The 21,993-nt window shown below is 44.7% G+C and overlaps 24 non-coding genes and 1 pseudogene across 24 annotated transcripts; all 25 read right to left on the reverse strand.

The window, feature by feature from the left end:
* Positions 1-249: 249 nt before the first annotated feature.
* LOC135490482 (U5 spliceosomal RNA) lies at positions 250-369 on the reverse strand. Its single transcript, XR_010447674.1, has one exon. It is a non-coding gene; the product is annotated as a U5 spliceosomal RNA (small nuclear RNA).
* A 425-nt stretch (positions 370-794) lies between these two features.
* On the reverse strand, positions 795-913 carry LOC135490522 (5S ribosomal RNA). Its single transcript, XR_010447714.1, has one exon. It is a non-coding gene; the product is annotated as a 5S ribosomal RNA (ribosomal RNA).
* An 862-nt stretch (positions 914-1,775) lies between these two features.
* Positions 1,776-1,895, reverse strand: LOC135490483 (U5 spliceosomal RNA). Its single transcript, XR_010447675.1, has one exon. It is a non-coding gene; the product is annotated as a U5 spliceosomal RNA (small nuclear RNA).
* Positions 1,896-2,320: 425 nt separating this feature from the next.
* On the reverse strand, positions 2,321-2,439 carry LOC135490076 (5S ribosomal RNA). The gene has a single exon (XR_010447291.1). It is a non-coding gene; the product is annotated as a 5S ribosomal RNA (ribosomal RNA).
* Positions 2,440-3,302: 863 nt separating this feature from the next.
* LOC135490484 (U5 spliceosomal RNA) lies at positions 3,303-3,422 on the reverse strand. The gene has a single exon (XR_010447676.1). It is a non-coding gene; the product is annotated as a U5 spliceosomal RNA (small nuclear RNA).
* Positions 3,423-4,631: 1,209 nt separating this feature from the next.
* Positions 4,632-4,749, reverse strand: LOC135490470 (5S ribosomal RNA; annotated as a pseudogene).
* An 862-nt stretch (positions 4,750-5,611) lies between these two features.
* Positions 5,612-5,731, reverse strand: LOC135490485 (U5 spliceosomal RNA). Its single transcript, XR_010447677.1, has one exon. It is a non-coding gene; the product is annotated as a U5 spliceosomal RNA (small nuclear RNA).
* Positions 5,732-8,115: 2,384 nt separating this feature from the next.
* Positions 8,116-8,235, reverse strand: LOC135490530 (U5 spliceosomal RNA). Its single transcript, XR_010447721.1, has one exon. It is a non-coding gene; the product is annotated as a U5 spliceosomal RNA (small nuclear RNA).
* Positions 8,236-8,660: 425 nt separating this feature from the next.
* LOC135490499 (5S ribosomal RNA) lies at positions 8,661-8,779 on the reverse strand. The gene has a single exon (XR_010447691.1). It is a non-coding gene; the product is annotated as a 5S ribosomal RNA (ribosomal RNA).
* Positions 8,780-9,862: 1,083 nt separating this feature from the next.
* On the reverse strand, positions 9,863-9,982 carry LOC135490486 (U5 spliceosomal RNA). The gene has a single exon (XR_010447678.1). It is a non-coding gene; the product is annotated as a U5 spliceosomal RNA (small nuclear RNA).
* A 425-nt stretch (positions 9,983-10,407) lies between these two features.
* Positions 10,408-10,526, reverse strand: LOC135490087 (5S ribosomal RNA). The gene has a single exon (XR_010447302.1). It is a non-coding gene; the product is annotated as a 5S ribosomal RNA (ribosomal RNA).
* An 862-nt stretch (positions 10,527-11,388) lies between these two features.
* On the reverse strand, positions 11,389-11,508 carry LOC135490487 (U5 spliceosomal RNA). The gene has a single exon (XR_010447679.1). It is a non-coding gene; the product is annotated as a U5 spliceosomal RNA (small nuclear RNA).
* Positions 11,509-11,933: 425 nt separating this feature from the next.
* On the reverse strand, positions 11,934-12,052 carry LOC135490098 (5S ribosomal RNA). Its single transcript, XR_010447313.1, has one exon. It is a non-coding gene; the product is annotated as a 5S ribosomal RNA (ribosomal RNA).
* An 822-nt stretch (positions 12,053-12,874) lies between these two features.
* LOC135490110 (5S ribosomal RNA) lies at positions 12,875-12,993 on the reverse strand. The gene has a single exon (XR_010447324.1). It is a non-coding gene; the product is annotated as a 5S ribosomal RNA (ribosomal RNA).
* An 862-nt stretch (positions 12,994-13,855) lies between these two features.
* LOC135490489 (U5 spliceosomal RNA) lies at positions 13,856-13,975 on the reverse strand. The gene has a single exon (XR_010447681.1). It is a non-coding gene; the product is annotated as a U5 spliceosomal RNA (small nuclear RNA).
* A 425-nt stretch (positions 13,976-14,400) lies between these two features.
* Positions 14,401-14,519, reverse strand: LOC135490121 (5S ribosomal RNA). Its single transcript, XR_010447335.1, has one exon. It is a non-coding gene; the product is annotated as a 5S ribosomal RNA (ribosomal RNA).
* Positions 14,520-15,341: 822 nt separating this feature from the next.
* On the reverse strand, positions 15,342-15,460 carry LOC135490132 (5S ribosomal RNA). The gene has a single exon (XR_010447346.1). It is a non-coding gene; the product is annotated as a 5S ribosomal RNA (ribosomal RNA).
* Positions 15,461-16,322: 862 nt separating this feature from the next.
* Positions 16,323-16,442, reverse strand: LOC135490490 (U5 spliceosomal RNA). The gene has a single exon (XR_010447682.1). It is a non-coding gene; the product is annotated as a U5 spliceosomal RNA (small nuclear RNA).
* Positions 16,443-16,867: 425 nt separating this feature from the next.
* Positions 16,868-16,986, reverse strand: LOC135490143 (5S ribosomal RNA). The gene has a single exon (XR_010447357.1). It is a non-coding gene; the product is annotated as a 5S ribosomal RNA (ribosomal RNA).
* Positions 16,987-17,848: 862 nt separating this feature from the next.
* LOC135490491 (U5 spliceosomal RNA) lies at positions 17,849-17,968 on the reverse strand. Its single transcript, XR_010447683.1, has one exon. It is a non-coding gene; the product is annotated as a U5 spliceosomal RNA (small nuclear RNA).
* Positions 17,969-18,392: 424 nt separating this feature from the next.
* LOC135490154 (5S ribosomal RNA) lies at positions 18,393-18,511 on the reverse strand. Its single transcript, XR_010447368.1, has one exon. It is a non-coding gene; the product is annotated as a 5S ribosomal RNA (ribosomal RNA).
* An 862-nt stretch (positions 18,512-19,373) lies between these two features.
* Positions 19,374-19,493, reverse strand: LOC135490492 (U5 spliceosomal RNA). The gene has a single exon (XR_010447684.1). It is a non-coding gene; the product is annotated as a U5 spliceosomal RNA (small nuclear RNA).
* A 425-nt stretch (positions 19,494-19,918) lies between these two features.
* On the reverse strand, positions 19,919-20,037 carry LOC135490167 (5S ribosomal RNA). Its single transcript, XR_010447380.1, has one exon. It is a non-coding gene; the product is annotated as a 5S ribosomal RNA (ribosomal RNA).
* An 862-nt stretch (positions 20,038-20,899) lies between these two features.
* On the reverse strand, positions 20,900-21,019 carry LOC135490493 (U5 spliceosomal RNA). Its single transcript, XR_010447685.1, has one exon. It is a non-coding gene; the product is annotated as a U5 spliceosomal RNA (small nuclear RNA).
* Positions 21,020-21,444: 425 nt separating this feature from the next.
* Positions 21,445-21,563, reverse strand: LOC135490179 (5S ribosomal RNA). The gene has a single exon (XR_010447391.1). It is a non-coding gene; the product is annotated as a 5S ribosomal RNA (ribosomal RNA).
* Positions 21,564-21,993: the final 430 nt, after the last annotated feature.

A 21,993-nucleotide genomic window follows, 5' to 3' on the forward strand; every position in this document is an offset into this window, starting at 1 on the left:
ACTTGATTGTCCTTGTCAGACCTGGTGGAATTATTGTGACATTTGTTCCCCGCTCTTCCCTAGAGACTATTGTTCGAGAGACCATACACCTGAAATGCGAGGTCTGAGACAATTGTGCTTGGTGCGCGGTTGGTGCCGATCGTCTTGGTTGCTCGCGTGTGTGCGCGTGTGTCAGGGGGTGGGGGCTATTACTAGTGTATCACTTTCAAGTATGAGATTGGGTGGATCGGTCTTTCTTTGGTATTAACTACCCTGCCGTTGGCAGGGCTATAAAAAATGTCTATAGACTCATTAGAGTGTTCCTCTCCACGGAAATCTTTAGTAAAAGGCGAAAGATTTATGCGTGGGATTGAAGAGAAACCAGAGTGACGTTGTCTCGCCCGAGTTGGATAGAGTTTGCCGAGTTCTTCACCATGTGTTTGGTTTTGGATATAATTGGATGCCTTGTCGTTCTTGAGTCTGTAGACAAAACAAAGATGTTGCAAGCAGAAAACAATTAATGACCAACAATTGACACTATTGCCAAAAATGTTATGATGTTACGTCTTTAAATTTTTAATGATCTGATCAGCATATTATTCAGCTCGTTGTCAGTTATCGCCTCATGTTCGGCTCGCATCCGTGTAGGCCATGCCAATTACGGAGTCTCGAGTAAAAGTCAGACGGCGAAATATGAAAAAAAGAACACGCTAACGTTATCTTACTTTGACCTTTGACCTTTGGCCAGTTCTATAGCCGTCCCGCCGTGTAGTGATACTAGAAGAATAATGACAAAAATTACGAAAAAACCCAAAAGTCTACAACACGTGGTATTCCGAGGCGGTCACCCATTCACGTACTAACCACGCTCGACGTTGCTTAACTTCGGTGATCGGACGAGAACCGGTGTTTTCAACGTGATATGGTCGTAGACATGAGAGTCAGACTTGTTGGGCTACTTATAACAGTAGGCCAGTGAGGTAAGTATATTTTCGACAGTATACCTGTGACAGTATACTATCAAACCGTTTTAACAGTAGTGGGCCTTCTGTAGCACTGGTTACCAATTGGGAGTCTCGGAATCGTGCAGTTTTCAAGCCAACCGACATTCTGGATCATGGTCAGTAGTGACATCTGTGTATTTGCTTTGCAACTAAACATCTCGAGCTAACTGTGAACGTTTAATTTACACCGGAGTCATGGCTGAACTCGGTGAAATAAGTTTTTCGCTATATGGCCTAGAATTGAGACGATCATAGTTGACACTCGCACAACTACGCCCAATCTCGCGTGGCAGATGGAAGGTATGTTACATATTGAGGCCAAACTGGGGATTGAGACGCGCTTCACATGGCACAGATTCTAAGCTCATAAAATCGCCAAAGATCCCCCTACACATGGGAACTAAGATCAGGGCGTCAAAGTAAATAGTATTTGGAACCGGTTGGACCCATATATGAACATGGAAACGCCCTGCGTCTTAAGAACTAAATTTCTCTGGGGGGACAAAACGGACCCTGTCCCCACTGTGTAGTGCCACCTATGCGACTTGATTGTCCTTGTCAGACCTGGTGGAATTATTGTGACATTTGTTCCCCGCTCTTCCCTAGAGACTATTGTTCGAGAGACCATACACCTGAAATGCGAGGTCTGAGACAATTGTGCTTGGTGCGCGGTTGGTGCCGATCGTCTTGGTTGCTCGCGTGTGTGCGCGTGTGTCAGGGGGTGGGGGCTATTACTAGTGTATCACTTTCAAGTATGAGATTGGGTGGATCGGTCTTTCTTTGGTATTAACTACCCTGCCGTTGGCAGGGCTATAAAAAATGTCTATAGACTCATTAGAGTGTTCCTCTCCACGGAAATCTTTAGTAAAAGGCGAAAGATTTATGCGTGGGATTGAAGAGAAACCAGAGTGACGTTGTCTCGCCCGAGTTGGATAGAGTTTGCCGAGTTCTTCACCATGTGTTTGGTTTTGGACATAATTGGATGCCTAGTCGTTCTTGAGTCTGTAGACAAAACAAAGATGTTGCAAGCAGAAAACAATTAATGACCAACAATTGACACTATTGCCAAAAATGTTATGATGTTACGTCTTTAAATTTTTAATGATCTGATCAGCATATTATTCAGCTCGTTGTCAGTTATCGCCTCATGTTCGGCTCGCATCCGTGTAGGCCATGCCAATTACGGAGTCTCGAGTAAAAGTCAGACGGCGAAATATGAAAAAAAGAACACGCTAACGTTATCTTACTTTGACCTTTGACCTTTGGCCAGTTCTATAGCCGTCCCGCCGTGTAGTGATACTGGAAGAATAATGACAAAAATTACGAAAAAACCCAAAAGTCTACAACACGTGGTATTCCGAGGCGGTCACCCATCCACGTACTAACCACGCTCGACGTTGCTTAACTTCGGTGATCGGACGAGAACCGGTGTTTTCAACGTGATATGGTCGTAGACATGAGAGTCAGACTTGTTGGGCTACTTATAACAGTAGGCCAGTGAGGTAAGTATATTTTCGACAGTACACCTGTGACAGTATACTATCAAACCGTTTTAACAGTAGTGGGCCTACTTGTAGCACTGGTTACCAATTGGGAGTCTCGGAATCGTGCAGTTTTCAAGCCAACCGACATTCTGGATCATGGTCAGTAGTGACATCTGTGTATTTGCTTTGCAACTAAACATCTCGAGCTAACTGTGAACGTTTAATTTACACCGGAGTCATGGCTGAACTCGGTGAAATAAGTTTTTCGCTATATGGCCTAGAATTGTGACGATCATAGTTGACACTCGCACAACTACGCCCAATCTCGCGTGGCAGATGGAAGGTATGTTACATATTGAGGCCAAACTGGGGATTGAGACGCGCTTCACATGGCACAGATTCTAAGCTCATAAAATCGCCAAAGATCCCCCTACACATGGGAACTAAGATCAGGGCGTCAAAGTAAATAGTATTTGGAACCGGTTGGACCCATATATGAACATGGAAACGCCCTGCGTCTTAAGAACTAAATTTCTCTGGGGGGACAAAACGGACCCTGTCCCCACTGTGTAGTGCCACCTATGCGACTTGATTGTCCTTGTCAGACCTGGTGGAATTATTGTGACATTTGTTCCCCGCTCTTCCCTAGAGACTATTGTTCGAGAGACCATACACCTGAAATGCGAGGTCTGAGACAATTGTGCTTGGTGCGCGGTTGGTGCCGATCGTCTTGGTTGCTCGCGTGTGTGCGCGTGTGTCAGGGGGTGGGGGCTATTACTAGTGTATCACTTTCAAGTGTGAGATTGGGTGGATCGGTCTTTCTTTGGTATTAACTACCCTGCCGTTGGCAGGGCTATAAAAAATGTCTATAGACTCATTAGAGTGTTCCTCTCCACGGAAATCTTTAGTAAAAGGCGAAAGATTTATGCGTGGGATTGAAGAGAAACCAGAGTGACGTTGTCTCGCCCGAGTTGGATAGAGTTTGCCGAGTTCTTCACCATGTGTTTGGTTTTGGACATAATTGGATGCCTAGTCGTTCTTGAGTCTGTAGACAAAACAAAGATGTTGCAAGCAGAAAACAATTAATGACCAACAATTGACACTATTGCCAAAAATGTTATGATGTTACGTCTTTAAATTTTTAATGATCTGATCAGCATATTATTCAGCTCGTTGTCAGTTATCGCCTCATGTTCGGCTCGCATCCGTGTAGGCCATGCCAATTACGGAGTCTCGAGTAAAAGTCAGACGGCGAAATATGAAAAAAAGAACACGCTAACGTTATCTTACTTTGACCTTTGACCTTTGGCCAGTTCTATAGCCGTCCCGCCGTGTAGTGATACTGGAAGAATAATGACAAAAATTACGAAAAAACCCAAAAGTCTCCAACACGTGGTATTCCGAGGCGGTCACCCATCCACGTACTAACCACGCTCGACGTTGCTTAACTTCGGTGATCGGGTCGTGATATGGTCGTAGACATGAGAGTCAGACTTGTTGGACTACTTATAACAGTAGGCCAGTGAGGTAAGTATATTTTCGACAGTATACCTGTGACAGTATACTATCAAACCGTTTTAACAGTAGTGGGCCTTCTGTAGCACTGGTTACCAATTGGGAGTCTCGGAATCGTGCAGTTTTCAAGCCAACCGACATTCTGGATCATGGTCAGTAGTGACATCTGTGTATTTGCTTTGCAACTAAACATCTCGAGCTAACTGTGAACGTTTAATTTACACCGGAGTCATGGCTGAACTCGGTGAAATAAGTTTTTCGCTATATGGCCTAGAATTGTGACGATCATAGTTGACACTCGCACAACTACGCCCAATCTCGCGTGGCAGATGGAAGGTATGTTACATATTGAGGCCAAACTGGGGATTGAGACGCGCTTCACATGGCACAGATTCTAAGCTCATAAAATCGCCAAAGATCCCCCTACACATGGGAACTAAGATCAGGGCGTCAAAGTAAATAGTATTTGGAACCGGTTGGACCCATATATGAACATGGAAACGCCCTGCGTCTTAAGAACTAAATTTCTCTGGGGGGACAAAACGGACCCTGTCCCCACTGTGTAGCCACCTATGCGACTTGATTGTCAGACCTGGTGGAATTATGGTGACATTTGTTCCCCGCTCTTCCCTAGAGACTATTGTTCGAGAGACCATACACGTGGTATTCCGAGGCGGTCACCCATCCACGTACTAACCACGCTCGACGTTGCTTAACTTCGGTGATCGGACGAGAACCGGTGTTTTCAACGTGATATGGTCGTAGACATAAGAGTCAGACTTGTATGGCTACTTATAACAGTAGGCCAGTGAGGTAAGTATATTTTCGACAGTATACCTGTGACAGTATACTATCAAACCGTTTTAACAGTAGTGGGCCTTCTGTAGCACTGGTTACCAATTGGGTGTCTCGGAATCGTGCAGTTTTCAAGCCAACCGACATTCTGGATCATGGTCAGTAGTGACATCTGTGTATTTGCTTTGCAACTAAACATCTCGAGCTAACTGTGAACGTTTAATTTACACCGGAGTCATGGCTGAACTCGGTGAAATAAGTTTTTCGCTATATGGCCTAGAATTGTGACGATCATAGTTGACACTCGCACAACTACGCCCAATCTCGCGTGGCAGATGGAAGGTATGTTACATATTGAGGCCAAACTGGGGATTGAGACGCGCTTCACATGGCACAGATTCTAAGCTCATAAAATCGCCAAAGATCCCCCTACACATGAGAACTAAGATCAGGGCGTCAAAGCAAATAGTATTTGGAACCGGTTGGACCCATATATGAACATGGAAACGCCCTGCGTCTTAAGAACTAAATTTCTCTGGGGGGACAAAACGGACCCTGTCCCCACTGTGTAGTGCCACCTATGCGACTTGATTGTCCTTGTCAGACCTGGTGGAATTATTGTGACATTTGTTCCCCGCTCTTCCCTAGAGACTATTGTTCGAGAGACCATACACCTGAAATGCGAGGTCTGAGACAATTGTGCTTGGTGCGCGGTTGGTGCCGATCGTCTTGGTTGCTCGCGTGTGTGCGCGTGTGTCAGGGGGTGGGGGCTATTACTAGTGTATCACTTTCAAGTATGAGATTGGGTGGATCGGTCTTTCTTTGGTATTAACTACCCTGCCGTTGGCAGGGCTATAAAAAATGTCTATAGACTCATTAGAGTGTTCCTCTCCACGGAAATCTTTAGTAAAAGGCGAAAGATTTATGCGTGGGATTGAAGAGAAACCAGAGTGACGTTGTCTCGCCCGAGTTGGATAGAGTTTGCCGAGTTCTTCACCATGTGTTTGGTTTTGGATATAATTGGATGCCTAGTCGTTCTTGAGTCTGTAGACAAAACAAAGATGTTGCAAGCAGAAAACAATTAATGACCAACAATTGACACTATTGCCAAAAATGTTATGATGTTACGTCTTTAAATTTTTAATGATCTGATCAGCATATTATTCAGCTCGTTGTCAGTTATCGCCTCATGTTCGGCTCGCATCCGTGTAGGCCATGCCAATTACGGAGTCTCGAGTAAAAGTCAGACGGCGAAATATGAAAAAAAGAACACGCTAACGTTATCTTACTTTGACCTTTGACCTTTGGCCAGTTCTATAGCCGTCCCGCCGTGTAGTGATACTGGAAGAATAATGACAAAAATTACGAAAAAACCCAAAAGTCTACAACACGTGGTATTCCGAGGCGGTCACCCATCCACGTACTAACCACGCTCGACGTTGCTTAAAGAGGTTGAATAGCGCCTCCAGAAGCAAGCAACAGCGCCACCCGTAGCAGAAATAAGCACTGCTTAGTGACGTCATGGTTTCCATATACGGCATCTCATTTGCCTATTTTTACAACCTTATTTACTACGAGTTATAAATATGCCAGTAGCACGTGTATCATGCCGGGCGGCGCTGTCGGGTGTTTCCACTATGGGTTACATAATCGGCTACAAAGAGGCCAGTGTTCTAGTAAATGAAGTTAGCAATGATAGCGAAAGAATGTTAGTGTATGTTACGCAGTCAATAGCGATAGTAGTGAGTTGGAGAGAGGAGAAAATGGAAAATGGAGAGAATAGTAGTATGGATTTCGAGTCGCCGGTGGATTCTGGGCCGGTGGAGAGCTAGGCCCCTGATCCGAACAGTACAGAAGAAATGGAGCAGCATATTATCCAAGACTTGTTTGACAACCATGACGACTCAAGATATTTGCCAGAATTGCCGGCAATGAACATAAATAAAGAGGAGATGGGGACATTCCAGCCAAGTGACCTAGCTGTCACTGCTCATGGCGAATGTCGGAGCCTCTAGAGACGCTGGTCTCGTCAGTACGCCAACGGCATTGAGGTGTTCCCCAAGGGTGGTGCAGACGCCAAGACGTGAGACTAACACCGGCGCGGTGACAGCTGTAGCAGATGGAGCCACGCCACTAACATTTTTCAAGCATCCGAATGGTACCTTACAGATCCGCAAGGGGCGCGTTACCGAAAATGTTGCAAAAATCAATAACGTGATCGTAAATATTGTCATATTTTTCAAGATGAGAGTATGTAAATGATACGCAAACGGTAAACCAATGAAAGGCCAGTATCTATTGAACCTTACAAGTAATTTGGGGGCCTTGAAACTCCTTATATTTATCAATGAAACCTTATTCCCGCCTAAGGTTTTGACCGGGCCGTCCAAAACTCCCCATTTTTTGGCGGGCCCTTTCCTTTAACTTCGGTGATCGGACGAGAACCGGTGTTTTCAACGTGATATGGTCGTAGACATGAGAGTCAGACTTGTTGGGCTACTTATAACAGTAGGCCAGTGAGGTAAGTATATTTTCGACAGTACACCTGTGACAGTATACTATCAAACCGTTTTAACAGTAGTGGGCCTACTTGTAGCACTGGTTACCAATTGGGAGTCTCGGAATCGTGCAGTTTTCAAGCCAACCGACATTCTGGATCATGGTCAGTAGTGACATCTGTGTATTTGCTTTGCAACTAAACATCTCGAGCTAACTGTGAACGTTTAATTTACACCGGAGTCATGGCTGAACTCGGTGAAATAAGTTTTTCGCTATATGGCCTAGAATTGTGACGATCATAGTTGACACTCGCACAACTACGCCCAATCTCGCGTGGCAGATGGAAGGTATGTTACATATTGAGGCCAAACTGGGGATTGAGACGCGCTTCACATGGCACAGATTCTAAGCTCATAAAATCGCCAAAGATCCCCCTACACATGGGAACTAAGATCAGGGCGTCAAAGTAAATAGTATTTGGAACCGGTTGGACCCATATATGAACATGGAAACGCCCTGCGTCTTAAGAACTAAATTTCTCTGGGGGGACAAAACGGACCCTGTCCCCACTGTGTAGTGCCACCTATGCGACTTGATTGTCCTTGTCAGACCTGGTGGAATTATTGTGACATTTGTTCCCCGCTCTTCCCTAGAGACTATTGTTCGAGAGACCATACACCTGAAATGCGAGGTCTGAGACAATTGTGCTTGGTGCGCGGTTGGTGCCGATCGTCTTGGTTGCTCGCGTGTGTGCGCGTGTGTCAGGGGGTGGGGGCTATTACTAGTGTATCACTTTCAAGTATGAGATTGGGTGGATCGGTCTTTCTTTGGTATTAACTACCCTGCCGTTGGCAGGGCTATAAAAAATGTCTATAGACTCATTAGAGTGTTCCTCTCCACGGAAATCTTTAGTAAAAGGCGAAAGATTTATGCGTGGGATTGTAGAGAAACCAGAGTGACGTTGTCTCGCCCGAGTTGGATAGAGTTTGCCGAGTTCTTCACCATGTGTTTGGTTTTGGATATAATTGGATGCCTAGTCGTTCTTGAGTCTGTAGACAAAACAAAGATGTTGCAAGCAGAAAACAATTAATGACCAACAATTGACACTATTGCCAAAAATGTTATGATGTTACGTCTTTAAATTTTTAATGATCTGATCAGCATATTATTCAGCTCGTTGTCAGTTATCGCCTCATGTTCGGCTCGCATCCGTGTAGGCCATGCCAATTACGAAGTCTCGAGTAAAAGTCAGACGGCGAAATATGAAAAAAAGAACACGCTAACGTTATCTTACTTTGACCTTTGACCTTTGGCCAGTTCTATAGCCGTCCCGCCGTGTAGTGATACTGGAAGAATAATGACAAAAATTACGAAAAAACCCAAAAGTCTACAACACGGGGTATTCCGAGGCGGTCACCCATCCACGTACTAACCACGCTCGACGTTGCTTAACTTCGGTGATCGGACGAGAACCGGTGTTTTCAACGTGATATGGTCGTAGACATAAGAGTCAGACTTGTTGGGCTACTTATAACAGTAGGCCAGTGAGGTAAGTATATTTTCGACAGTATACCTGTGACAGTATACTATCAAACCGTTTTAACAGTAGTGGGCCTTCTGTAGCACTGGTTACCAATTGGGAGTCTCGGAATCGTGCAGTTTTCAAGCCAACCGACATTCTGGATCATGGTCAGTAGTGTTTTCAACGTGATATGGTCGTAGACATGAGAGTCAGACTTGTTGGGCTACTTATAACAGTAGGCCAGTGAGGTAAGTATATTTTCGACAGTATACCTGTGACAGTATACTATCAAACCGTTTTAACAGTAGTGGGCCTTCTGTAGCACTGGTTACCAATTGGGAGTCTCGGAATCGTGCAGTTTTCAAGCCAACCGACATTCTGGATCATGGTCAGTAGTGACATCTGTGTATTTGCTTTGCAACTAAACATCTCGAGCTAACTGTGAACGTTTAATTTACACCGGAGTCTTGGCTGAACTCGGTGAAATAAGTTTTTCGCTATATGGCCTAGAATTGAGACGATCATAGTTGACACTCGCACAACTACGCCCAATCTCGCGTGGCAGATGGAAGGTATGTTACATATTGAGGCCAAACTGGGGATTGAGACGCGCTTCACATGGCACAGATTCTAAGCTCATAAAATCGCCAAAGATCCCCCTACACATGGGAACTAAGATCAGGGCGTCAAAGTAAATAGTATTTGGAACCGGTTGGACCCATATATGAACATGGAAATGCCCTGCGTCTTAAGAACTAAATTTCTCTGGGGGGACAAAACGGACCCTGTCCCCACTGTGTAGTGCCACCTATGCGACTTGATTGTCCTTGTCAGACCTGGTGGAATTATTGTGACATTTGTTCCCCGCTCTTCCCTAGAGACTATTGTTCGAGAGACCATACACCTGAAATGCGAGGTCTGAGACAATTGTGCTTGGTGCGCGGTTGGTGCCGATCGTCTTGGTTGCTCGCGTGTGTGCGCGTGTGTCAGGGGGTGGGGGCTATTACTAGTGTATCACTTTCAAGTATGAGATTGGGTGGATCGGTCTTTCTTTGGTATTAACTACCCTGCCGTTGGCAGGGCTATAAAAAATGTCTATAGACTCATTAGAGTGTTCCTCTCCACGGAAATCTTTAGTAAAAGGCGAAAGATTTATGCGTGGGATTGAAGAGAAACCAGAGTGACGTTGTCTCGCCCGAGTTGGATAGAGTTTGCCGAGTTCTTCACCATGTGTTTGGTTTTGGATATAATTGGATGCCTAGTCGTTCTTGAGTCTGTAGACAAAACAAAGATGTTGCAAGCAGAAAACAATTAATGACCAACAATTGACACTATTGCCAAAAACGTTATGATGTTACGTCTTTAAATTTTTAATGATCTGATCAGCATATTATTCAGCTCGTTGTCAGTTATCGCCTCATGTTCGGCTCGCATCCGTGTAGGCCATGCCAATTACGGAGTCTCGAGTAAAAGTCAGACGGCGAAATATGAAAAAAAGAACACGCTAACGTTATCTTACTTTGACCTTTGACCTTTGGCCAGTTCTTTAGCCGTCCCGCCGTGTAGTGATACTGGAAGAATAATGACAAAAATTACGAAAAAACCCAAAAGTCTACAACACGTGGTATTCCGAGGCGGTCACCCATCCACGTACTAACCACGCTCGACGTTGCTTAACTTCGGTGATCGGACGAGAACCGGTGTTTTCAACGTGATATGGTCGTAGACATGAGAGTCAGACTTGTTGGGCTACTTATAACAGTAGGCCAGTGAGGTAAGTATATTTTCGACAGTATACCTGTGACAGTATACTATCAAACCGTTTTAACAGTAGTGGGCCTTCTGTAGCACTGGTTACCAATTGGGAGTCTCGGAATCGTGCAGTTTTCAAGCCAACCGACATTCTGGATCATGGTCAGTAGTGACATCTGTGTATTTGCTTTGCAACTAAACATCTCGAGCTAACTGTGAACGTTTAATTTACACCGGAGTCTTGGCTGAACTCGGTGAAATAAGTTTTTCGCTATATGGCCTAGAATTGAGACGATCATAGTTGACACTCGCACAACTACGCCCAATCTCGCGTGGCAGATGGAAGGTATGTTACATATTGAGGCCAAACTGGGGATTGAGACGCGCTTCACATGGCACAGATTCTAAGCTCATAAAATCGCCAAAGATCCCCCTACACATGGGAACTAAGATCAGGGCGTCAAAGTAAATAGTATTTGGAACCGGTTGGACCCATATATGAACATGGAAATGCCCTGCGTCTTAAGAACTAAATTTCTCTGGGGGGACAAAACGGACCCTGTCCCCACTGTGTAGTGCCACCTATGCGACTTGATTGTCCTTGTCAGACCTGGTGGAATTATTGTGACATTTGTTCCCCGCTCTTCCCTAGAGACTATTGTTCGAGAGACCATACACCTGAAATGCGAGGTCTGAGACAATTGTGCTTGGTGCGCGGTTGGTGCCGATCGTCTTGGTTGCTCGCGTGTGTGCGCGTGTGTCAGGGGGTGGGGGCTATTACTAGTGTATCACTTTCAAGTATGAGATTGGGTGGATCGGTCTTTCTTTGGTATTAACTACCCTGCCGTTGGCAGGGCTATAAAAAATGTCTATAGACTCATTAGAGTGTTCCTCTCCACGGAAATCTTTAGTAAAAGGCGAAAGATTTATGCGTGGGATTGAAGAGAAACCAGAGTGACGTTGTCTCGCCCGAGTTGGATAGAGTTTGCCGAGTTCTTCACCATGTGTTTGGTTTTGGATATAATTGGATGCCTAGTCGTTCTTGAGTCTGTAGACAAAACAAAGATGTTGCAAGCAGAAAACAATTAATGACCAACAATTGACACAATTGCCAAAAATGTTATGATGTTACGTCTTTAAATTTTTAATGATCTGATCAGCATATTATTCAGCTCGTTGTCAGTTATCGCCTCATGTTCGGCTCGCATCCGTGTAGGCCATGCCAATTACGGAGTCTCGAGTAAAAGTCAGACGGCGAAATATGAAAAAAAGAACACGCTAACGTTATCTTACTTTGACCTTTGACCTTTGGCCAGTTCTTTAGCCGTCCCGCCGTGTAGTGATACTGGAAGAATAATGACAAAAATTACGAAAAAACCCAAAAGTCTACAACACGTGGTATTCCGAGGCGGTCACCCATCCACGTACTAACCACGCTCGACGTTGCTTAACTTCGGTGATCGGACGAGAACCGGTGTTTTCAACGTGATATGGTCGTAGACATGAGAGTCAGACTTGTTGGGCTACTTATAACAGTAGGCCAGTGAGGTAAGTATATTTTCGACAGTATACCTGTGACAGTATACTATCAAACCGTTTTAACAGTAGTGGGCCTTCTGTAGCACTGGTTACCAATTGGGAGTCTCGGAATAGTGCAGTTTTCAAGCCAACCGACATTCTGGATCATGGTCAGTAGTGACATCTGTGTATTTGCTTTGCAACTAAACATCTCGAGCTAACTGTGAACGTTTAATTCACACTGGAGTCTTGGCTGAACTCGGTGAAATAAGTTTTTCGCTATATGGCCTAGAATTGAGACGATCATAGTTGACACTCGCACAACTACGCCCAATCTCGCGTGGCAGATGGAAGGTATGTTACATAAGAGAAACCAGAGTGACGTTGTCTCGCCCGAGTTGGATAGAGTTTGCCGAGTTCTTCACCATGTGTTTGGTTTTGGATATAATTGGATGCCTAGTCGTTCTTGAGTCTGTAGACAAAACAAAGATGTTGCAAGCAGAAAACAATTAATGACCAACAATTGACACTATTGCCAAAAACGTTATGATGTTACGTCTTTAAATTTTTAATGATCTGATCAGCATATTATTCAGCTCGTTGTCAGTTATCGCCTCATGTTCGGCTCGCATCCGTGTAGGCCATGCCAATTACGGAGTCTCGAGTAAAAGTCAGACGGCGAAATATGAAAAAAGAACACGCTAACGTTATCTTACTTTGACCTTTGACCTTTGGCCAGTTCTATAGCCGTCCCGCCGTGTAGTGATACTGGAAGAATAATGACAAAAATTACGAAAAAACCCAAAAGTCTACAACACGTGGTATTCCGAGGCGGTCACCCATCCACGTACTAACCACGCTCGACGTTGCTTAACTTCGGTGATCGGACGAGAACCGGTGTTTTCAACGTGATATGGTCGTAGACATGAGAGGCAGACTTGTTGAGCTACTTATAACAGTAGGCCAGTGAGGTAAGTATATTTTCGACAGTATACCTGTGACAGTATACTATCAAACCGTTTTAACAGTAGTGGGCCTTCTGTAGCACTGGTTACCAATTGGGAGTCTCGGAATCGTGCAGTTTTCAAGCCAACCGACATTCTGGATCATGGTCAGTAGTGACATCTGTGTATTTGCTTTGCAACTAAACATCTCGAGCTAACTGTGAACGTTTAATTTACACCGGAGTCTTGGCTGAACTCGGTGAAATAAGTTTTTCGCTATATGGCCTAGAATTGAGACGATCATAGTTGACACTCGCACAACTACGCCCAATCTCGCGTGGCAGATGGAAGGTATGTTACATATTGAGGCCAAACTGGGGATTGAGACGCGCTTCACATGGCACAGATTCTAAGCTCATAAAATCGCCAAAGATCCCCCTACACATGGGAACTAAGATCAGGGCGTCAAAGTAAATAGTATTTGGAACCGGTTGGACCCATATATGAACATGGAAATGCCCTGCGTCTTAAGAACTAAATTTCTCTGGGGGGACAAAACGGACCCTGTCCCCACTGTGTAGTGCCACCTATGCGACTTGATTGTCCTTGTCAGACCTGGTGGAATTATTGTGACATTTGTTCCCCGCTCTTCCCTAGAGACTATTGTTCGAGAGACCATACACCTGAAATGCGAGGTCTGAGACAATTGTGCTTGGTGCGCGGTTGGTGCCGATCGTCTTGGTTGCTCGCGTGTGTGCGCGTGTGTCAGGGGGTGGGGGCTATTACTAGTGTATCACTTTCAAGTATGAGATTGGGTGGATCGGTCTTTCTTTGGTATTAACTACCCTGCCGTTGGCAGGGCTATAAAAAATGTCTATAGACTCATTAGAGTGTTCCTCTCCACGGAAATCTTTAGTAAAAGGCGAAAGATTTATGCGTGGGATTGAAGAGAAACCAGAGTGACGTTGTCTCGCCCGAGTTGGATAGAGTTTGCCGAGTTCTTCACCATGTGTTTGGTTTTGGATATAATTGGATGCCTAGTCGTTCTTGAGTCTGTAGACAAAACAAAGATGTTGCAAGCAGAAAACAATTAATGACCAACAATTGACACAATTGCCAAAAATGTTATGATGTTACGTCTTTAAATTTTTAATGATCTGATCAGCATATTATTCAGCTCGTTGTCAGTTATCGCCTCATGTTCGGCTCGCATCCGTGTAGGCCATGCCAATTACGGAGTCTCGAGTAAAAGTCAGACGGCGAAATATGAAAAAAAGAACACGCTAACGTTATCTTACTTTGACCTTTGACCTTTGGCCAGTTCTTTAGCCGTCCCGCCGTGTAGTGATACTGGAAGAATAATGACAAAAATTACGAAAAAACCCAAAAGTCTACAACACGTGGTATTCCGAGGCGGTCACCCATCCACGTACTAACCACGCTCGACGTTGCTTAACTTCGGTGATCGGACGAGAACCGGTGTTTTCAACGTGATATGGTCGTAGACATGAGAGTCAGACTTGTTGGGCTACTTATAACAGTAGGCCAGTGAGGTAAGTATATTTTCGACAGTATACCTGTGACAGTATACTATCAAACCGTTTTAACAGTAGTGGGCCTTCTGTAGCACTGGTTACCAATTGGGAGTCTCGGAATAGTGCAGTTTTCAAGCCAACCGACATTCTGGATCATGGTCAGTAGTGACATCTGTGTATTTGCTTTGCAACTAAACATCTCGAGCTAACTGTGAACGTTTAATTCACACTGGAGTCTTGGCTGAACTCGGTGAAATAAGTTTTTCGCTATATGGCCTAGAATTGAGACGATCATAGTTGACACTCGCACAACTACGCCCAATCTCGCGTGGCAGATGGAAGGTATGTTACATAAGAGAAACCAGAGTGACGTTGTCTCGCCCGAGTTGGATAGAGTTTGCCGAGTTCTTCACCATGTGTTTGGTTTTGGATATAATTGGATGCCTAGTCGTTCTTGAGTCTGTAGACAAAACAAAGATGTTGCAAGCAGAAAACAATTAATGACCAACAATTGACACTATTGCCAAAAACGTTATGATGTTACGTCTTTAAATTTTTAATGATCTGATCAGCATATTATTCAGCTCGTTGTCAGTTATCGCCTCATGTTCGGCTCGCATCCGTGTAGGCCATGCCAATTACGGAGTCTCGAGTAAAAGTCAGACGGCGAAATATGAAAAAAGAACACGCTAACGTTATCTTACTTTGACCTTTGACCTTTGGCCAGTTCTATAGCCGTCCCGCCGTGTAGTGATACTGGAAGAATAATGACAAAAATTACGAAAAAACCCAAAAGTCTACAACACGTGGTATTCCGAGGCGGTCACCCATCCACGTACTAACCACGCTCGACGTTGCTTAACTTCGGTGATCGGACGAGAACCGGTGTTTTCAACGTGATATGGTCGTAGACATGAGAGGCAGACTTGTTGAGCTACTTATAACAGTAGGCCAGTGAGGTAAGTATATTTTCGACAGTATACCTGTGACAGTATACTATCAAACCGTTTTAACAGTAGTGGGCCTTCTGTAGCACTGGTTACCAATTGGGAGTCTCGGAATCGTGCAGTTTTCAAGCCAACCGACATTCTGGATCATGGTCAGTAGTGACATCTGTGTATTTGCTTTGCAACTAAACATCTCGAGCTAACTGTGAACGTTTAATTTACACCGGAGTCTTGGCTGAACTCGGTGAAATAAGTTTTTCGCTATATGGCCTAGAATTGAGACGATCATAGTTGACACTCGCACAACTACGCCCAATCTCGCGTGGCAGATGGAAGGTATGTTACATATTGAGGCCAAACTGGGGATTGAGACGCGCTTCACATGGCACAGATTCTAAGCTCATAAAATCGCCAAAGATCCCCCTACACATGGGAACTAAGATCAGGGCGTCAAAGTAAATAGTATTTGGAACCGGTTGGACCCATATATGAACATGGAAATGCCCTGCGTCTTAAGAACTAAATTTCTCTGGGGGGACAAAACGGACCCTGTCCCCACTGTGTAGTGCCACCTATGCGACTTGATTGTCCTTGTCAGACCTGGTGGAATAATTGTGAAATTTGTTCCCCGCTCTTCCCTAGAGACTATTGTTCGAGAGACCATACACCTGAAATGCGAGGTCTGAGACAATTGTGCTTGGTGCGCGGTTGGTGCCGATCGTCTTGGTTGCTCGCGTGTGTGCGCGTGTGTCAGGGGGTGGGGGCTATTACTAGTGTATCACTTTCAAGTATGAGATTGGGTGGATCGGTCTTTCTTTGGTATTAACTACCCTGCCGTTGGCAGGGCTATAAAAAATGTCTATAGACTCATTAGAGTGTTCCTCTCCACGGAAATCTTTAGTAAAAGGCGAAAGATTTATGCGTGGGATTGAAGAGAAACCAGAGTGACGTTGTCTCGCCCGAGTTGGATAGAGTTTGCCGAGTTCTTCACCATGTGTTTGGTTTTGGATATAATTGGATGCCTAGTCGTTCTTGAGTCTGTAGACAAAACAAAGATGTTGCAAGCAGAAAACAATTAATGACCAACAATTGACACTATTGCCAAAAATGTTATGATGTTACGTCTTTAAATTTTTAATGATCTGATCAGCATATTATTCAGCTCGTTGTCAGTTATCGCCTCATGTTCGGCTCGCATCCGTGTAGGCCATGCCAATTACGGAGTCTCGAGTAAAAGTCAGACGGCGAAATATGAAAAAAAGAACACGCTAACGTTATCTTACTTTGACCTTTGACCTTTGGCCAGTTCTTTAGCCGTCCCGCCGTGTAGTGATACTGGAAGAATAATGACAAAAATTACGAAAAAACCCAAAAGTCTACAACACGTGGTATTCCGAGGCGGTCACCCATCCACGTACTAACCACGCTCGACGTTGCTTAACTTCGGTGATCGGACGAGAACCGGTGTTTTCAACGTGATATGGTCGTAGACATGAGAGTCAGACTTGTTGGGCTACTTATAACAGTAGGCCAGTGAGGTAAGTATATTTTCGACAGTATACCTGTGACAGTATACTATCAAACCGTTTTAACAGTAGTGGGCCTTCTGTAGCACTGGTTACCAATTGGGAGTCTCGGAATAGTGCAGTTTTCAAGCCAACCGACATTCTGGATCATGGTCAGTAGTGACATCTGTGTATTTGCTTTGCAACTAAACATCTCGAGCTAACTGTGAACGTTTAATTTACACCGGAGTCTTGGCTGAACTCGGTGAAATAAGTTTTTCGCTATATGGCCTAGAATTGAGACGATCATAGTTGACACTCGCACAACTACGCCCAATCTCGCGTGGCAGATGGAAGGTATGTTACATATTGAGGCCAAACTGGGGATTGAGACGCGCTTCACATGGCACAGATTCTAAGCTCATAAAATCGCCAAAGATCCCCCTACACATGGGAACTAAGATCAGGGCGTCAAAGTAAATAGTATTTGGAACCGGTTGGACCCATATATGAACATGGAAACGCCCTGCGTCTTAAGAACTAAATTTCTCTGGGGGGACAAAACGGACCCTGTCCCCACTGTGTAGTGCCACCTATGCGACTTGATTGTCCTTGTCAGACCTGGTGGAATTATTGTGACATTTGTTCCCCGCTCTTCCCTAGAGACTATTGTTCGAGAGACCATACACCTGAAATGCGAGGTCTGAGACAATTGTGCTTGGTGCGCGGTTGGTGCCGATCGTCTTGGTTGCTCGCGTGTGTGCGCGTGTGTCAGGGGGTGGGGGCTATTACTAGTGTATCACTTTCAAGTATGAGATTGGGTGGATCGGTCTTTCTTTGGTATTAACTACCCTGCCGTTGGCAGGGCTATAAAAAATGTCTATAGACTCATTAGAGTGTTCCTCTCCACGGAAATCTTTAGTAAAAGGCGAAAGATTTATGCGTGGGATTGAAGAGAAACCAGAGTGACGTTGTCTCGCCCGAGTTGGATAGAGTTTGCCGAGTTCTTCACCATGTGTTTGGTTTTGGATATAATTGGATGCCTAGTCGTTCTTGAGTCTGTAGACAAAACAAAGATGTTGCAAGCAGAAAACAATTAATGACCAACAATTGACACTATTGCCAAAAACGTTATGATGTTACGTCTTTAAATTTTTAATGATCTGATCAGCATATTATTCAGCTCGTTGTCAGTTATCGCCTCATGTTCGGCTCGCATCCGTGTAGGCCATGCCAATTACGGAGTCTCGAGTAAAAGTCAGACGGCGAAATATGAAAAAAGAACACGCTAACGTTATCTTACTTTGACCTTTGACCTTTGGCCAGTTCTATAGCCGTCCCGCCGTGTAGTGATACTGGAAGAATAATGACAAAAATTACGAAAAAACCCAAAAGTCTACAACACGTGGTATTCCGAGGCGGTCACCCATCCACGTACTAACCACGCTCGACGTTGCTTAACTTCGGTGATCGGACGAGAACCGGTGTTTTCAACGTGATATGGTCGTAGACATGAGAGGCAGACTTGTTGAGCTACTTATAACAGTAGGCCAGTGAGGTAAGTATATTTTCGACAGTATACCTGTGACAGTATACTATCAAACCGTTTTAACAGTAGTGGGCCTTCTGTAGCACTGGTTACCAATTGGGAGTCTCGGAATCGTGCAGTTTTCAAGCCAACCGACATTCTGGATCATGGTCAGTAGTGACATCTGTGTATTTGCTTTGCAACTAAACATCTCGAGCTAACTGTGAACGTTTAATTTACACCGGAGTCTTGGCTGAACTCGGTGAAATAAGTTTTTCGCTATATGGCCTAGAATTGAGACGATCATAGTTGACACTCGCACAACTACGCCCAATCTCGCGTGGCAGATGGAAGGTATGTTACATATTGAGGCCAAACTGGGGATTGAGACGCGCTTCACATGGCACAGATTCTAAGCTCATAAAATCGCCAAAGATCCCCCTACACATGGGAACTAAGATCAGGGCGTCAAAGTAAATAGTATTTGGAACCGGTTGGACCCATATATGAACATGGAAATGCCCTGCGTCTTAAGAACTAAATTTCTCTGGGGGGACAAAACGGACCCTGTCCCCACTGTGTAGTGCCACCTATGCGACTTGATTGTCCTTGTCAGACCTGGTGGAATTATTGTGACATTTGTTCCCCGCTCTTCCCTAGAGACTATTGTTCGAGAGACCATACACCTGAAATGCGAGGTCTGAGACAATTGTGCTTGGTGCGCGGTTGGTGCCGATCGTCTTGGTTGCTCGCGTGTGTGCGCGTGTGTCAGGGGGTGGGGGCTATTACTAGTGTATCACTTTCAAGTATGAGATTGGGTGGATCGGTCTTTCTTTGGTATTAACTACCCTGCCGTTGGCAGGGCTATAAAAAATGTCTATAGACTCATTAGAGTGTTCCTCTCCACGGAAATCTTTAGTAAAAGGCGAAAGATTTATGCGTGGGATTGAAGAGAAACCAGAGTGACGTTGTCTCGCCCGAGTTGGATAGAGTTTGCCGAGTTCTTCACCATGTGTTTGGTTTTGGATATAATTGGATGCCTAGTCGTTCTTGAGTCTGTAGACAAAACAAAGATGTTGCAAGCAGAAAACAATTAATGACCAACAATTGACACTATTGCCAAAAATGTTATGATGTTACGTCTTTAAATTTTTAATGATCTGATCAGCATATTATTCAGCTCGTTGTCAGTTATCGCCTCATGTTCGGCTCGCATCCGTGTAGGCCATGCCAATTACGGAGTCTCGAGTAAAAGTCAGACGGCGAAATATGAAAAAAAGAACACGCTAACGTTATCTTACTTTGACCTTTGACCTTTGGCCAGTTCTTTAGCCGTCCCGCCGTGTAGTGATACTGGAAGAATAATGACAAAAATTACGAAAAAACCCAAAAGTCTACAACACGTGGTATTCCGAGGCGGTCACCCATCCACGTACTAACCACGCTCGACGTTGCTTAACTTCGGTGATCGGACGAGAACCGGTGTTTTCAACGTGATATGGTCGTAGACATGAGAGTCAGACTTGTTGGGCTACTTATAACAGTAGGCCAGTGAGGTAAGTATATTTTCGACAGTATACCTGTGACAGTATACTATCAAACCGTTTTAACAGTAGTGGGCCTTCTGTAGCACTGGTTACCAATTGGGAGTCTCGGAATCGTGCAGTTTTCAAGCCAACCGACATTCTGGATCATGGTCAGTAGTGACATCTGTGTATTTGCTTTGCAACTAAACATCTCGAGCTAACTGTGAACGTTTAATTTACACCGGAGTCTTGGCTGAACTCGGTGAAATAAGTTTTTCGCTATATGGCCTAGAATTGAGACGATCATAGTTGACACTCGCACAACTACGCCCAATCTCGCGTGGCAGATGGAAGGTATGTTACATATTGAGGCCAAACTGGGGATTGAGACGCGCTTCACATGGCACAGATTCTAAGCTCATAAAATCGCCAAAGATCCCCCTACACATGGGAACTAAGATCAGGGCGTCAAAGTAAATAGTATTTGGAACCGGTTGGACCCATATATGAACATGGAAACGCCCTGCGTCTTAAGAACTAAATTTCTCTGGGGGGACAAAACGGACCCTGTCCCCACTGTGTAGTGCCACCTATGCGACTTGATTGTCCTTGTCAGACCTGGTGGAATTATTGTGACATTTGTTCCCCGCTCTTCCCTAGAGACTATTGTTCGAGAGACCATACACCTGAAATGCGAGGTCTGAGACAATTGTGCTTGGTGCGCGGTTGGTGCCGATCGTCTTGGTTGCTCGCGTGTGTGCGCGTGTGTCAGGGGGTGGGGGCTATTACTAGTGTATCACTTTCAAGTATGAGATTGGGTGGATCGGTCTTTCTTTGGTATTAACTACCCTGCCGTTGGCAGGGCTATAAAAAATGTCTATAGACTCATTAGAGTGTTCCTCTCCACGGAAATCTTTAGTAAAAGGCGAAAGATTTATGCGTGGGATTGAAGAGAAACCAGAGTGACGTTGTCTCGCCCGAGTTGGATAGAGTTTGCCGAGTTCTTCACCATGTGTTTGGTTTTGGATATAATTGGATGCCTAGTCGTTCTTGAGTCTGTAGACAAAACAAAGATGTTGCAAGCAGAAAACAATTAATGACCAACAATTGACACTATTGCCAAAAACTTTATGATGTTACGTCTTTAAATTTTTAATGATCTGATCAGCATATTATTCAGCTCGTTGTCAGTTATCGCCTCATGTTCGGCTCGCATCCGTGTAGGCCATGCCAATTACGGAGTCTCGAGTAAAAGTCAGACGGCGAAATATGAAAAAAAGAACACGCTAACGTTATCTTTCTTTGACCTTTGACCTTTGGCCAGTTCTATAGCCGTCCCGCCGTGTAGTGATACTGGAAGAATAATGACAAAAATTACGAAAAAACCCAAAAGTCTACAACACGTGGTATTCCGAGGCGGTCACCCATCCACGTACTAACCACGCTCGACGTTGCTTAACTTCGGTGATCGGACGAGAACCGGTGTTTTCAACGTGATATGGTCGTAGACATGAGAGTCAGACTTGTTGGGCTACTTATAACAGTAGGCCAGTGAGGTAAGTATATTTTCGACAGTATACCTGTGACAGTATACTATCAAACCGTTTTAACAGTAGTGGGCCTTCTGTAGCACTGGTTACCAATTGGGTGTCTCGGAATCGTGCAGTTTTCAAGCCAACCGACATTCTGGATCATGGTCAGTAGTGACATCTGTGTATTTGCTTTGCAACTAAACATCTCGAGCTAACTGTGAACGTTTAATTTACACCGGAGTCATGGCTGAACTCGGTGAAATAAGTTTTTCACTATATGGCCGAGAATTGTGACGATCATAGTTGACACTCGCACAACTACGCCCAATCTCGCGTGGCAGATGGAAGGTATGTTACATATTGAGGCCAAACTGGGGATTGAGACGCGCTTCACATGGCACAGATTCT

This window comes from Lineus longissimus, chromosome 6 (assembly GCF_910592395.1).
Source record: "Lineus longissimus chromosome 6, tnLinLong1.2, whole genome shotgun sequence".
In the NCBI taxonomy this organism is placed as follows: domain Eukaryota; kingdom Metazoa; phylum Nemertea; class Pilidiophora; order Heteronemertea; family Lineidae; genus Lineus; species Lineus longissimus.